Raw genomic sequence first — 16,690 nt, 5'->3', positions numbered from 1 at the left:
TCTCAAGAATAAGAACAACTTTGATTTTGTCCTAGATATTTTAAGAATCCAAATCAAGTCTTTTAAAAATTTATAAGTGAGAATTAATATTATATATTGTTTTTCTGAAGTCATAAATTCAGTGACTGATTTGCTGAATATTAACTGTATAGTACATGATGTCCTATAAAGACTATGTCATCTGACTCTTTGAATGCATTTAACACAGGTTTGTATAGATTTATAGACCAGAAAAAATGGGATATCATTAATGGAATATTATTTTGATAGGAAAAAATCACTAAAAATAGGGCATATACATAAAAGGAGCTGCTTGATATACAGACCAAGGCATAAAGATAAAATTTCATTGTGGGTGGAGAAGAAATTGATAGAGAAAATATCAGATGAAGAAAGGTTACTTGTACCATTTAGCAAACTTAGATCATTTACATAGAAGCAATATGTATGATAACTGGAATTGGTGGCAGACATTAAAAGTGAACTGTACATATGTGAAACTATTTAAGTTAAAAGATAATTGGGAAACATTAAATGTTCATAACAGATTAAATAGATGTGTAGTTGTGTATTTTAAACAGGGGTGAATGCAGAGGAGATATATAAAGTAGCAGCAGTTGAGAGAATTTGATAATCAATTGACTAGCTGCTAGATAAAAGAGTCAAGCAATAGTACTAAGTGTCCTTCCTTGCATGAATTCAACAAGGCCTTTTCTTCTCAGGCAATTGAAGATATTGATCAAAAATAATATGTTATAAGATAGTCATTAAAGATATTAATATGGATCTATGTAATAACTGCATAAAAATTTATATGTCATATATTTTAATGAGTGAATCACATTGTATATAACATGCAAGAAAGTAGAAAAAGACAGACAGAAAAAGAGGAAATCCATTGCAGTTTTTCAAAAAACATGGGCAAAGTTAAATGAGGAGAAAGAAAGCATTATACTACAAAAGGTGTTCTATGCCTGTGCTACAAATATCCACTCCAATGTACTATTACTTATCAACTTATGCTCAAGTATTAATATGGGAATGCTATTTTAAATGTCATTTGAGTAAAATTATAAAAATGGAATCTAGGGATGACTATAGAGCAAATATGATATTAAAGACCTCCAAAACCTTAAAGTAAGAAGGTGAGCTAAAGAAATTGTATGGGAGGTAAGAAATGAAAGCTAGATGGACAGGGATACAATGCAAATATTTTATAATAATAACCAATCAGCTATATATGACAAGCAATGAGCTGATCCTGCTAGACTAAGCCTGGTGCCATTGGAGAACTATGTGTATCATTGCATCATTAGCTAGAATAATGAATTCATGATAGTAAAATGCTATTGAACTAATTTGTGGCTAGCTTCATGGAAAATAATTCAATTTCTTTTCCAGGCCTTTTCACTGAGATATAAGCTTTTATAGTCCCAGTTAAATGGGCAATTCATTTCATAATCCCACAATCTAAGTGTAATTGATTGAGCAAAAGCTACAACCCTGACACAAAATTAGTTACTCATAATCTTTTTTTTTCTAAATTTGTAAAAAGGATATAACTGCTTTGGGTTGATTAAATTGGACCTGAATCAATTTTCCTCCTACACAAATTTCTATCAGGAATTGAGATACATGAATACAGTGCATGAAAAGACATGCAAGAATGTTGGATTCCAAACTACCAGAAATATCCCAAGCAGTAACTAACCCAGCACGTATTTAATAGAAGACTAGTCATAGCTGCACTATGAATTCTTTGTATACTGAACTGATACATATTAGGAAAATAAGGACATACACACAAATCAATATTAATCTATTTTAAAATACTACATTAGTGTAGTAAATTAACTTAAATCAATTGGTAAGCTTTACAAATCCAATTCAAAGCTTCAGTTCCTGAATGATTTACATTAAAGTGTGTATAATGCTTTAAAATTACTCAAAAATCTGGATCAACCACAAAAATGAGAAAGAAAAATTCAGATATTACTACTAAACTACAACTTTCACTATTGTTAGTCACTGAGTAACATCTGATGCAGAAGGGTTTTGCTTCCTGATCCATAGGTTTGAATGAGAAAAAAGCTAAATGTGTTGCTTTTGACGGAACACATTTTTTTGTGTGGATCTTTTTCCTTGACCTATAAATGGCAATGTACAATAGGACACTGTCCAAAACACAGTGATTGTGAGTGATTAAAATTATTGAAACACCTTGAAGTGTTGTCATTGAAGCCATACACAGAATGCTTGAGAAGGAAATATTGGTGTTATAAGCCACTGATAGTTTTGATTAATTACTATAACAATTATGTATGTAGTATACAAAGCAATATACAATGACATGTTGACTAGTTTCCAGTTTGGCAAGGATATAGGCATACAAAATAAGTAAAAGATTCTATCTTACAGAGAGAAAGATACCAAAGCACTTTATATAGGGCACACAAATAGACAGAAAAAGGAAAGATAGCTTGACATGACAAAGTGGTTCACTAAGTGCATAACTGCACAAGTAGTTAATATTTCACTATGCCACAAAAATGGGAATATATGTATTAAAAAGTTAAATATAGGGGCTGTTGACCTGGCTCAGCCAGTTAAAGCACTCGCTATGCAAACATGAGTCCTCAAAATTTGTTTCCCAGAAGCTATGTAAAAGTTCTGATGTAAAGGCACACATCTGTAATCTCAGCACTCAAATACTGAGATAGGAGGCAGAGATAGGAGATTTCCTAGAAGCACATAGGCCAGCTAGCAAGCAAAGGGAATATATAGACTGAAGGGTAGGTGAGGGGTGAGCAGAGGAGGAAGAAGAAGACTTTTATCAAATGCTTACCACAAAATAATCCTAAATTATGAGGGATTATAAGAAATGCCCTTTCGTCTTAATAGTTAAGATTAGTTTTAATGATCTATACTACTCACTTAAAATGAGATTTATATCATGATACCAATAACTGTGCACAGTTGCTATAGGCAAAGCATATCAGAATTATGTTTATGAATTCCAAAATTCACAGCATCCACTGCATGCTTTCACAAGACATCTCCACCTTAAGCATAAATCACAAGTAGTTGTTTTCATACTTAATTCTTGAACTTTGTTATGCTCACTCTCAGCTTCTGCTTCATTTCTTCTTTTGTCACTATTCATAGTCTTCTTGCTCATCTACCCTTATGACAGAAAGATTCCTATATTTGGTAGGGGTGATAGCACTTGGCAATTTATTCTTAATTGTGCAATTTAATTTTGAAAAGTTTTAACACAGCTTTCACGTGTACATTAATTAAAGTTACTTGTTAAATATTATTATAACTATGGCAATCTTATGCCTTAAAAAGAAAAGAAGTTTTAGTAGACTTCAAGAAAAACAATATATAGCCGGGCGTGGTGGCGCACGCCTTTAATCCCAGCACTCGGGAGGCAGAGGCAGACGGATTTCTGAGTTCGAGGCCAGCCTGGTCTACAAAGTGAGTGCCAGGACAGCCTGGGCTACACAGAGAAACCCTGTCTCGAAAAAACAAAAAAAACAAAAAACAAAAAAAAAAAAGAAAAACAATAGAGGAGGGCTCAGAAGCCCTGCTGATAATCATCAAGGCACTGTGTGACAAATGTCCCCAGTTCTGGAAGTCATGTGCAATTTAAGAATATTATTCTTAATATTCTTAAATTTGCATGAGATATGGCTTGGCCAGATCACCATTCTTTTACTCTTTTTTATATGTTGAGTTAATAATCGCAACATGTTCCCTTATCTTTCCTCCTTCCAAACCCTCCCTTATATCTTTTCTCATTTTCCTGTAAAAACATGACCTCCTTTTTTCATTAATTATTATTGCATGCCATTTTATTGTTTGACTGAAATATGCACTCTACCTTAGAGTGAAAGGGAGAAGCCTTCTAGGCCAATGACTAAAAGCTTTGCAGATATATGTTAATATCTGGATTATTAATAATTCTATAAACACAGGAGAGGGAAGAGTTGACTTACATAATCTGTGAAGATGTCTCAATGAATGTGATTTGAGTGTGTTTGTGTATCTTTACATAATGGTTCATGAATATAAACCATTAATTCTGACATGCTGTACCAATTGAGTTCACAAAAAAATTAGTTGAATATACATCAAAGAAGTAAAAAGGGTCTATGTAGGATTATCTTATGTTTTACCTGATTAGTCCCTATGAGATCAGAAACTTCAGAGAAAACGGATAATTCTTTAAGGGAAGGCTGACCTGTCCTAGCCCAAGAACTTTGCAGTGTATACAATGTATCTCAGTTTCCTTTTGGATAAAGGTTCAGGATCTGATAACATTACTTCTCAGTTCTCTGTGAGATCAGAGAATAGAAAGATAAAAATCAGGAGAAACAATCCTTTAACATATTAAAGAATGTGTTTTATGACAACATAAAAGCATAATATTCACCATAATGAATAAAACAACAAATAGAACTATTAGTGCTACAACACAAAAAGTTTAACAAGAAACAGAAGGGCACAAAATGTTTCTAATTAATTGTACTGGAAGGAAAATTTTGACTTGAAATATATACCTCACAATCTTTCCCTGAATTGCATATCACAATATTCAATAACATCAGTAATCTGTGTTCCTCTAGCTTATCTCACTTCTTTCCTATAAATAATAATATGCTGACAAAACATGGCATTCATCCTTTCCTATAAGAACACTTTATTATTTATATCTTGTTCAGCATTAAATTTAAACATACAGTCTTTAATTTAGTGTCCGAATTCTGAAACACAAACTATATGATATAGCCCTCTTTGATATCAGATCCCATTTTATCTTCATTCCAATCAATACTTTCTCATTCTGTCTAAATAATAGCCCCTGGATATTTCCATGTTATCATCAAGCATTTTTCTAAATTCATTTCTTCTGAAAAGGAATTGATCTGTAGCATCAATAATGATAAACAATGAAATAACTATTATTTCTGAGTAGATAAAATACAAAATTCTTGTTTCAAAGTATTCCAAATGTACTTTCAATGGCATCAGTTTTCCACATTCTTACAGGGAAGACTAATAATATAATCGCTAAGATTACATAAATCCTGTATTGGTTTGCATACATAATATATGTGTGTGTATAATATATGTGCATATATTAATGTCAGATAGAAGTCAGAAGGATTTGCAGTTTGCTGCTGTCTCTATGAGTAAAACATTTACATGCATTTTGAAAAGTTTTAACACAGCTTTCACATGTACATTAATTAAAGTTACTTGTTAATTATTATTATAACTATGGCAATCTTATGCCTTAAAAAGAAAAGGAGTTTTAGTAGACTTCAAGAAAAACAATAGAGGAGGGCTCAGAAGCCCTGCTGATAATCATCAAGGCACTGTGTGACAAATGTCCCCAGTTCTGGAAGTCATGTGCTTCTTTCAACTGAAACAAATGTTTCTGTTGTAAAATTAAATCCATTTGGAGTCATTATTCCTGCATGACTTTTAGCAGCAACATTAGTATTTACTCTAAGTGTCTTGTAAAAAATATATATATAGTAGTTTCTAGAGTTTAGTTTCTAACAGGACCAAAAATTAATAATAAACATAACAAGCCCATTCCTTGAAAAACTCATATAGAGTGAAAATCTATACTGCACAATGCATACATTGAAACAGTATGAGTAAAACATTAAGGAAAAACAAATTCTTCACACATGAGAAGGAAACTTTCCATCTTTAAGTCCTACAAGACACATGAATCCTTCCTTAAATGAGTTTCCCTGGATTTCATAAAGTACCAAGGAAATAACATGATACAGAAATATATTTTTAGTTTTGTATTTTGTATTTTTTTTCAGCACTAAGTCTCTGTTTGTAATCCAGGCTGGCCACCAACACACAGAAATCTGACTGTGTCTGTGTTCTGAGTGATGAGATAAAAGGAATACATGACTGCACCCTACTTAATTTTGTCTTTTTTTTAATTTAAAGTGTGCAGGTAACTAAATTCTAAAGACAGTGTCAAAATTCAAGTACAAAATAGTCATGAAGAGTGTTCTGTGGGTGCCTTGTCCATTGATTGATGTTTAGCAGTGATGCTGCCTTCTACTGTCTACATGCTCACTCACTTGTGTTCATTGCCCACCCGTACCCCTGCACAATTCATCCTGTTATAGTTAGGTTGGGCTTTTTTTTAATTAGATATTTTCTTCATTTACATTTCAAATGCTATCCTGAAAGTCCCCTATACCTTCCCCCCACCCTGCTCCTCAACCCACCCACTCCTGCTTCCTGGCCCTGGCATTCCCCTGTACTGGGGCATATAATCTTCAAAAGAACAAGGGCCTCTTCTCCCATTGATGGCTGACTAGGCCATCCTCTGCTACATATGCAGCTAAAGACACAAGCTCTGGGGGGTACTTGTTAGTTCATATTGTTGTTCTTCCTATAATGTTGCATACCTCCTTAGCTCCTTGGGTACTTTCTCTAGCTCCTTCATTGGGGGCCCTGTGTTCCATCCAATACATGACTGTGAGCATCCACTTCTGTATTTGCCAGGCACTGGCATAGCCTCACAAGAGCTAGCTCTATCAAGGTCCTGTCAGCAAAATCTTGCTGGAATATGCAATAGTGTTTGGGTTTGGTGGTTGTTTATGGGATGGGTACAACCACTCTGGAATCAGTCTGGTGGTTCCTCGGAAAATTGGACATATTACTACCGGAAAATCCAGCAATACCTTTCCTGGGCATATATACCCAGAAGATGTTCCAACTTGTAAAAAGGACACATGCTCCACTATGTTCATAGCAGCCTTTTTTATAATAGCCAGAAATTTGAAAGAACCCAGATGTACCTCAACAGAGGAATGGATACAGAAAATGTGGTACATTTACACAATGGAGTACTACTCAGTTATTAAAAATAATGAATTTATGAAATTCTTAGGCAAATGGATGGATCTGGAGGATATCATCCTGAATGAGGTAACCCAATCACAAATGAACACACATGATATGCACTCACTAATAAGTGAATATTAGCCCGGAAACTTAGAATACCCAAAATACAATTTGCAAAACACATGAAACTCAAGAAGAAAAACCAAAGTATGGATACTTCATTCCTTCTTAGAATGGGGAACAAAATACCCATGGAAGGAGTTACAGAGACAAAGTTCGGAACTGAGACAGAAGGAAAGACCATCCAGAGACTGCCCCACATAGGGATCCATCCCATAGTTTGGTGTTTTAAGAATGCCAGGGCCAAAAGAATGGGAATGGGTGGGTAGGGAAGTGGGGGGCGCTATGGGGGACTTTTGGGATAGCATTGGAAATGTAATTGAGGAAAATATGTAATAAAAATATTAAAAATAAAAAAAAGAATACACTTAACATTTATTTTACACAAAATCCATTATTTATATGAGTGTGATCCCCAGATCTTTCATGATAAAAACTGAAAACTGACTCCCGGAAGGGACACACACACACACACACACACACAGACACACAAATAGAGGCACTTTTCTATATTAGACTTCTTAGTTCAGGAATATTTTCAGAAATTCACTAGACTACTTCTAAGCAAGTTCCCTCCAAGTTTATCTTTACATCTATAAAATAGGGTTAATAAAAGTTAATAATATCTCATTGTACTCATAAAAGGTTAGTAATAGTGCATCTTTTGAGACATCAGTAAATATAAACAATTTTAACATAACCTAATCTGGTATAAGAAATAAAAATGTAAAGGTTGAATTATAATAATAGTAATGATAAAACTAACAGGATGCATTTATTTGAGATATGGTAGGGTGAATAAAATTATTAAAATATACTTCTTAGAAAAGGTCAAATGATAAGAACCTTTTCAATTATGTGTGGAAGAATAACTTTTAAATATAAATAAATAGTCTATAAGAGATAGATAAACAGATAGCACAGATAGGATGGGATGCTTAAAGAAAGAAACAAAAAGCATTGATGTGCTTATGAAAATGTATATAACTCACTGGCCTTACCCACTAGAAAGTATTTTTAAAATAAATATTGCTACTTGATTAATGACTTCATTTTCTTCAAATGGTAGTATTGAAACAAAGGATAAATTGGTTGAAAATTAATATGCCTTGCTTTTCTTTATTCAGTTTCTATGTTTTTTGGATTGCAATCCCAACATGAGAGTAAAATGAATAATCTTGACCCAAGCAGATAATTATTGTACCAAGTCACACAGACTTTTGTTAAGTAAGAATTCCTGCAAGCACAGGTTTCTGGTGGAAACTCTTGCTGAGCTTCAGCATATCTTAGAAGTGTGGCTGAAGTTTTCTTAGCAGAATAGGGTTTCATTGATGGTAATACTGTTGTTTGCATAGCTCAGAGTAACTATGACCTTCCTGGATAAGATCTGTGTAGATGCTAAAGTATCTGCCAGTATTCAGACACAGAGAACGGGATGAGCAAAGCCTGTTAATTCAATAAATGTTCTCGGTGTAAGCCCTGCTATCTAGATACCCAAAGGCCCTCTGGGGACATATGCAATTATCTCTATCATTTGATTTGGAGGGAAATGGGGGCTATGCATCATCTTCCTCCCAGCTGCATTTTCTTCTCTCCTGTTTTAGAACAGAATCTACTCTGTAAAACAGGTGTCGGCCTTGGTTAGATTTTAGATGAGCATCTTCATAGAACTTGCTGTCCTCGCAGGACCTGGAAGAAGTCCAACTTTGACTCTCCTGTTCTGTTTTGTTTTCCCCATGGTCTTCCATAATTGGTTGCATATTTAAAGGAGGGCTTGATAGAAGTATACTCTTATCACTGTACACATGGGAACAACCCAAAATGTCATATGATGGATGTGAAATAGGTCCCCATCCTGCACTTGATGTTTTCTGCATTTCATTCCTTTATCCCATTCCAATGTCTTCCTGTCATTTACATCTAAGCAAAGATTTCCTTTTAGAGTCAATCTTGATATGAGTTCTGTTTGGGAATAGAAGTTCCTTCTGTCCTCTACAATTTCCTCTATCATAGATGTCACTAATTATGTAAACACTTGTCTATACTATTTTTTGTTTCTCTGTGAACTTTGGAATATGAAAGCTATTTTATTTTTCTAAGTGCTGCAAACACAGAAAAATTGTCTAGCATAAGAAAGTCTCAGAAGCAGTTTTTTGAACTAATAAATGGATTTTCTATTTTCTCCACATTAACTTTATAAGATACAGCATACTAATTTTAATTACTAATGTAATTGTAAGTAAACTTGATCCTTTCACAAAATGTTTTAAAAATGAATAGTTGTCTCCTGGGAGACTCTGCCAGTGCCTGACAAATATAGAAGTGGATGCTCACAGCCATCCACTGGGCATAGCACAGGGTCTACAATAAAGGAGCTAGTAAAAGTACCCAAGGAGCTGAGGGGGTTTGCAACCCCATATGAGGAACATGAACTAACCAGTACCCCCCACTCCCAGAGCTCCCAGGGACTAAACCACCAACCAAAGAAAACACATGGTGGGACTCATGGCTCTAACTGCATATGTAGCAGAGGATGGCCTAGTCGGACATCATTGGGAGGAGAGGGCTTTGGTCCTGTAAAGGTTCTATGCCCCAGTATAGGTGAATGTCAGGGCCTGGAAGCATGAGTGGCCATGTTGAGGAGCAGGGAGAGGGGAGAAAGGGATGGGGGTCTTTGGACTGGGAACTGGGAAAGGGGATAGCATTTAAAGTCTAAATGAAGAAAATATCTAACAAAAAAAAAGGAAAAAATGAATACTTTTTTTGAGAAGCACTAATCTAAACTCTTTTGAGAGCAGGTCCTCTCACTCATTGTACTTTTAAAAATACGTAGTTCCTCCTATGGGGCTGCAGACCCCTTCATCTCCTTGGGTACTTTCTCTAGCTCCTTCATTGGGGACCCTGTGCTCAGTCCAATTGTAGGCGGCAAGGATCCACCTCTGTATTTGACAAACACTGGTGGAGCCTCTCCAGAGCCAGCCATAACAGGCTTCTGTCAGTAAGTACTTGTTGGCATCCACAAAATTGCCTCGGTTTGACGATTGTATATGGGATGTATCCCCAGGTGGGGCGTCTCTGGATGGTCTTTCCTTCAGTCTCTGCTCCATACTTTGTCTCTGTATCTCCTTCCATGCGTATTTTATTGCCCCTTCTAAGAAGGATCGAAGTATCCACACTTTGGTTTTCCTTCTTTTTGAGTTTCATGTGGTTTGTGAATTGTATCTTGGGTATTCCTGAACTTCTGGGCTAATATCCATTTGTCAGTGAGGGGTGTGTTCTTTTGTGATGGGTTACCACACTCAGGATGATATTTTCTACTTCCATCATTTGCCTAAGTATTTTATAAATTCATTGTTTTTAATAGCTGAGTAGTACTCCATTGTGTAAATGTACCATATTTTCTGTATCCATTCCTCTCTTGATGGACATCTGAGTTCTTTCCAGTGCCTGGCTATTATAAGTAAGGCTGCGGTGAACATAGTAGAGCATATGTCTTTATTACATGTTGGAGCATCTTCTGGGTGTAGGCCCAGGAGTGGTATTAGTGGGTCCTCGACTTTCTTTATGTTCAACTTTCTGCGGAACTGCCAAACTGATTACCAGAGTGGTTGTATCAGCTTGCAATCCCACCAGCAATGGAGGAGTGTTCCTCTTTCTCCACATCCTCACCAGCATCTGCTGTCACGAGTTTTTCTCTCAGGGACTAAATCACCAACCAAAGAGTACATATGTTGGGACTCATGGATCCTAATGCACATATAGCAGAGGAAGACCTAATCGGTCATCAATGGGAGGAGAGACCATTGGTGCTGTGAAGGCTCTATGCCCCAGGGTAGGGGAATGCCAGGGCCAGGATGTGGGTGTAGGTGGTTTGGTGAGCAGGGGGAGGGAAGAGGGGATAGGGGTTTTTGGAGGGGAAACCAGGAAAGGGGACAACATTTCAAATGTAAATAAAATAAATATCTAATAAAATAATTTTTAAAAATTTCCAAAAAAATATGAAGATGTAAAAATGCCATGGGGGTGGTGGGAGTACAGAAACCTAGAGTAAATAAGACTGAAAAACAAAGGGGTGGGGAAAAAACTACACAGAACTTGAAATGAATTTTAAATTCTAACTTTTCTAAAAAGCAAAAAGCCTTCAAATCTAATCTAGCAAAGGCTCCAAAATCCCCAAGTTAGCCAACAACAGTTGCTATTCATATAAAGAAGGAAAAGACGGCTCTAAACAATTGACTGTCTGAGATAGATGGTACAAATTTTAATATAAATGTTTAAATTCTCTTAAGTCTTCCACACCGTGAAGGTTAAGTGACCATTAAAGTGGGAATGTTCCATATGTCACTTTAGTACACAGACAAAAAATGCATCAACTACAAAACATAATCCATTAGGTTAATGATCTATGCTGAGGTGGCAGAAATATATTAGAGAAGAGATTTATTTATTCCATAAACCTTTCCTATATCAACCTGCATTTTCCAAGGTACAAAGTTCATTTTTCTCCGTATCATTCTGTGGTAAATGATGACTTAATTTTCCTGTCAAAGCAGAATTCTCAAAGGCAAAGCTAGAGTATCACACCAAGTACCACTCTTGTGCACTATATCCCAAGCCTAGCACATTTCAGCCATTGTGGGTGCATATTTAACCATATTTCTATATCTGGGATATAACACAAACAATGAAAAGGGGGCAAATTACCCAGTTCCCGAACAGTTTCCATGGATTCTTGGTTAAGAAATAATGTTTTTAAATCATCTTTTAAAAACCTTCTCCAAACAAGACATGTTTGATCTTGGAGATTAACAGTTTGCACAAGGAAATGTGATCTAAGCTAAAACAAAGCCTCGCTCCATCAGCCATGGCAAATTTCAGAGATGTATACATACTCGTGTATCTCAGATAGGCTGGGGAGCAAGAGAGAATTACTTCATGAGCTGTTGCCAGTGTCTAAAATGCCTACAACAATACAAATGTCTCTTTCAGGCTAGAATTCAGGTTATATCCTGAACTTTGTTTAATCATTTTGGTCTTTAAATCTGTTACGAAAATTAAATTAGCATTAAAATTACAATAACCTAAGATATTTCAACATACTATGAGAAATGAAGGAAGAGGAGGAGAATGACAATAATGGAAATGACCACGAAGATGTAGACAGGGACAAGGACGAGGAGAAGAATGCCCATGCCAATTTTTCATCAACTGTAACCTATAGGCTCCTGTAAAAAAGGGTGTGCTTTTAGTCATTTAAGTGTTTTTAATATAGACATGTTTGTTCATAGATTAGAACAAAGGTTGATAGGTTGAGTTATCTATAGTAGGAAATTAGGAATAAGGCACAATAAAGTATTTCAGCTAAGTATTCTCTTTTGAAATCCAAGACTCATGTATGCATGAGGAGAAGCCAGGCTATTCTCATCTAGAAATGATTTCCTTAGCAATGTTAAACAATGGGTTGGTCCTGTATGGAAATTTTCCTCATTCCATTTGTAACCTCATGTATTCTCTTCTGCCTTCTGAGGGGTCAGGATCTGGAACACTATATGTTCTGGACTTCTTAAGCAAATAACTTCCTTTTAGATTATGCCAATATAACTTTCTGGCAGCAAATAGGCATGAGTAACAGAAAATATTGTGGTCTCTTTTTTTTTTTTTTTCTGCTCATGCTGTGCCTCCAGCAATAAGACAGCAATGAGGAACAAATGCAGAGAACTTTAACACAGCTGTAAATATACTAGGCAATATCAATTTCAGTGGGCACACAGCAGGCAACGTCAGCAACATAGGCCTATGATATAGGTCCAAGAGGATTCAGTGCAAAGAAACAAACAGTACATGAGAAAGGCAAAACAAGCAAATGAATACAAATGGAGACAGCTTTGTTAAAGATATCCAAACAATCTAAACCAGAATAATCATACCCTTCATACCTATGACAATATTATTATTTAGAAATATGGTTCTGTGTTGCATCTAGCACCTACTGTAATGGACAGTCCATGGAAGAACTTTTATATCATGGATCAAAGTTCTATGGAACAATTATTTTGTAGACAACACAAGTACTTGCTATGTGGTAAGGACAAGTATTTTTTCATTTAAAAGTAATAATGGTAATGAGTTCTTTATATATTTTGCATATCTACCCTTTGATGGATGTAGGGTTGGTGAATATTTTTACCGTTATATAGGCTATTCTGTCTTGTCCTGTTGATTGTGTGCTTTTCCTTGCAATAAGCTCTTCTATAAATTGGATCCCCACATCTTCCCACTGGTCAACACATATTTTTCACTGCTAAAATGCCCATAGCATCATCAACATATTTGAAAACAAACAAGTAAAAATTCAACCTTACCATTTCCTAAAACCAATATATAGTTCTGTCTTCCAGAAAATAATAGTAAATACAATAATTCTTTAGTTGTCCCAGGTTCAAAACCATCAGATTATCTTGGAATCACTTCTACCTCTCCTGAGCACTTCTGATTTAAGACATTCTGAAATTAATCTTCATTCACAAGCACCTGTACACTTTTATCTACTTGCTGGTCAAAACATTTTATTACACCAATACAATATACTTTCATTTTAAGAATTGAACTGCACCTTCCCCAGCTGGGCTATTAACTGTTCTGCTCTAATCCTTCTGAATCCTCTGCAATGGCTACTTTAAAACCTACATAAAAAAGATCTCCTGATAAATATGCCTATGATCTTGTAGCTCTCTTTTGATATCTAACAGCACTTTCTTTCTAATATCAGAAGTATATGCTTCCTATTATTATAATTACAATAAATATTCAAAAGGAAACAATTTAATATCTTTGCTTACAGTAGAGATTATAAGTATACCATTTCACAAATTAAGATCCTGAGATATTTTGATTTGCATTTGCCTGATGAATAAAGATGTTAAATATTTTTTAAGTACTTCTTGGCCTCTAGAGATTCCTTTGCCCAGAATTCTCTGTTTAAATCTGGACCCCATTTTTAATTGGAATATTTGGTATGTTGGTGCTTAATTTCTAGAGTTCTTTATAAATACTTGGATATTAGCCCTCTGTCAGATATACAGTCGGCTGGATATCTTTTCCCATTCTGGTATCCTTTACCTTACAGAAGCGTCTCGGTTTCATGAGGTCCCATATATTAATTGTTGATCTTAGTGCCTGAGCTGTTGTTGTTTTTTATATATGAGAATCAGGAACTTTCCTCCTGTGTCAATGCATTCAAAAATATTTCCCAATTTCTCTTCTATCAGATTTAGTATATCTTGTTTTACAATGAGTTTGGACTTGAGTTTTGTGCAGGATGATAGATATGGATCTCTATGAATTTGTCTACATACAGACATCCAGTTATACAGGCACTATTTGTTGAAAAAGCTTTCTTTTTTCCCCCTCCTGATATAAGTTTGGATTATTTGTCAAAAATCAAGTGTCAGCATGTGCCTGTGTTTACTTTTCAGTCTGTGATTCAATTCCATTGATCAACCTGTCTGTTTTCATGCCAATACTATATAGCTTTTATTACTATTGCTCTGTAGTACAGTTTAAAAAACTACTTTCAGAAGTTCTTTTATTGTACAGATTGTTTTAGCTATGCTGGGATTTTTATTGACATTCCATTATACAACTTTCAGAATGGCTAAGATGAAAAATTCATGCTGGTGAGGATGTAGATCAAGGGGAACACTCTTCCATTGCTGGTAGGAGGACAAACTTGTACAACCACTTTGGAAATCAATTTGGTTGTTTCTTAGAAAAGTGGAAATAGTTCTACCTCAAGATGGGGGGAGGAGAGTGGAGGGAAGGGTATGGGGGACTTTTGGGATAGCATTGGAAATGTAAATGAAGAAAATACCTAATAAGAAAAGGAAAAAAAAAAGACCTGGCTATACAAATCCTGAGCATATACTCACATGAAGTTCCACCATATCACAAGGACATGTATTCCACTATGTTCATAGCAGCCTTATTTGTAGGAGCAAGAAACTGGAAACAGCCCATGCCATGTTAGTGTCAGTGAGACAACCCCTGACACTAACATTAATACTTGCAGACAGGAGCCTAGCTCTATTGTCATCTGAGAGGCTCCACTCAGGAGTTGATGGAAACAGATGTAGAGACCCACATCCAAACATTTGGCAGAGTTTAGGGACTCTTATGGAAGAGACTGAAGAAGAATTGAAGGAGTTGGAGAGATTACTCCACAAGGAAACCTATACAATCAACAAACCTGGGATTCTGGGGACTCACAGAAACTGAACCACCAACTAAAGGACATAGGCCCTCCACACATATGTAACAGTCTGCAGCTTGGCCTTCATATGTATTCCCTAACAGCAGAAACAGGGCTGTCTGTGACTCTGATGCCAGCTTTTGGATCCATTTATCCTAGCTGAGATGCTGTGCAACTTTATATGCCAAGGTGGGTTGATAAGCATGGGAAACCTGTGCATCCATGAAGAGAATGGGGGTAATGAGAGGAGGGGAAGGTAGAGGGTAGGACTAGGAGGAGAGGAGGGAGAGGAAGCTGTGATCAGGATGAACCATAACGAAATAAATTAATGAAGCATCTAAAACACTTAAAATAAAGATAAAGATCAGAATAAATAATTATACCATGATAACATTATTATAATCTAGTAGGAACAGTTCCAGTCCTCTATGGAATTATTTCATTTCTTTCTCCAAACAGTAACCTTGGTATAATTTGCATGATCTCCAATTTATCCATGAGGAAATAGAAATGCTGAGAAGTTGACAAGCCACCACGATTGTGAATTGATAGAATTGTAAAGGAAACCAGGCATGTTTAACTTTAGAATTTATTAATTGATAAACAGCACTGTATAAATTGCTATAGAACACATACATTACAAACTAAGTCCCCTTCAAATTAAAATATAGGATAAAATTTGAAATGAGTGTAGGAAGTTTATAGTTTAAGCTATGGGGAAATTATTCCAGTCAACTAAAAGGATGCAGAAGTTAAGAATTTAGAATCTTATAACCTTATACAGTGCTAATTGTACATAGGGCATAGTCCTAAGCATAAATAAACAGCAGTGAAGGATATTATAAAGATAAAGTAAAAAATTAGGACAATGTTATGCTAAGAGAATGTATTTTTTTCAAGAACTCAATGAGACAATGGAGGAATTTATAAAAGTAGCAGAGACTTTGTGTAATTCTTATAACTGTCTGGTGATATGGTTAAAATGGGTGGCTGGCTCAATTACAGCATAAAGAGTCATGAGAATAAGGTAATAAAAAGAGACATCATAAAGAGAATAATGCTCTATACATCTCCAGTCAGAGAGAAAGAAAAATGTAGAATGGCACTAAAATATACACATATTATTAGATATATCTTACTTGCACATATATTATTAGTATGCATTTATATGGATGGATAGAAAAGAAAAAGGCTTTGTATACAATATCCATTAAAATATTTGAAGAATTTAATAAAAAAGAAAGATATGGCTATTATGAACCACCATCAAACAGTCTTCCATTTCTCAGGCTCTTTCAGTACATGTATTTATCCTTCTTCTCTCCCATATGTTCATCCTATCTAAATGGATAGTTCTCTCAATACATTTTAAATGACTATGACATATGCGAGAAAGATAGATTAAACAACGAGATTTTAACTTTAAGAATC

Source organism: Mus caroli, unplaced genomic scaffold (assembly GCF_978045245.1).
Source record: "Mus caroli unplaced genomic scaffold, Mus_caroli_1 scaffold_1, whole genome shotgun sequence".
NCBI classification, from domain to species: Eukaryota; Metazoa; Chordata; class Mammalia; order Rodentia; family Muridae; genus Mus; species Mus caroli.
Note: the sequence above shows the minus strand (reverse complement) of the source record.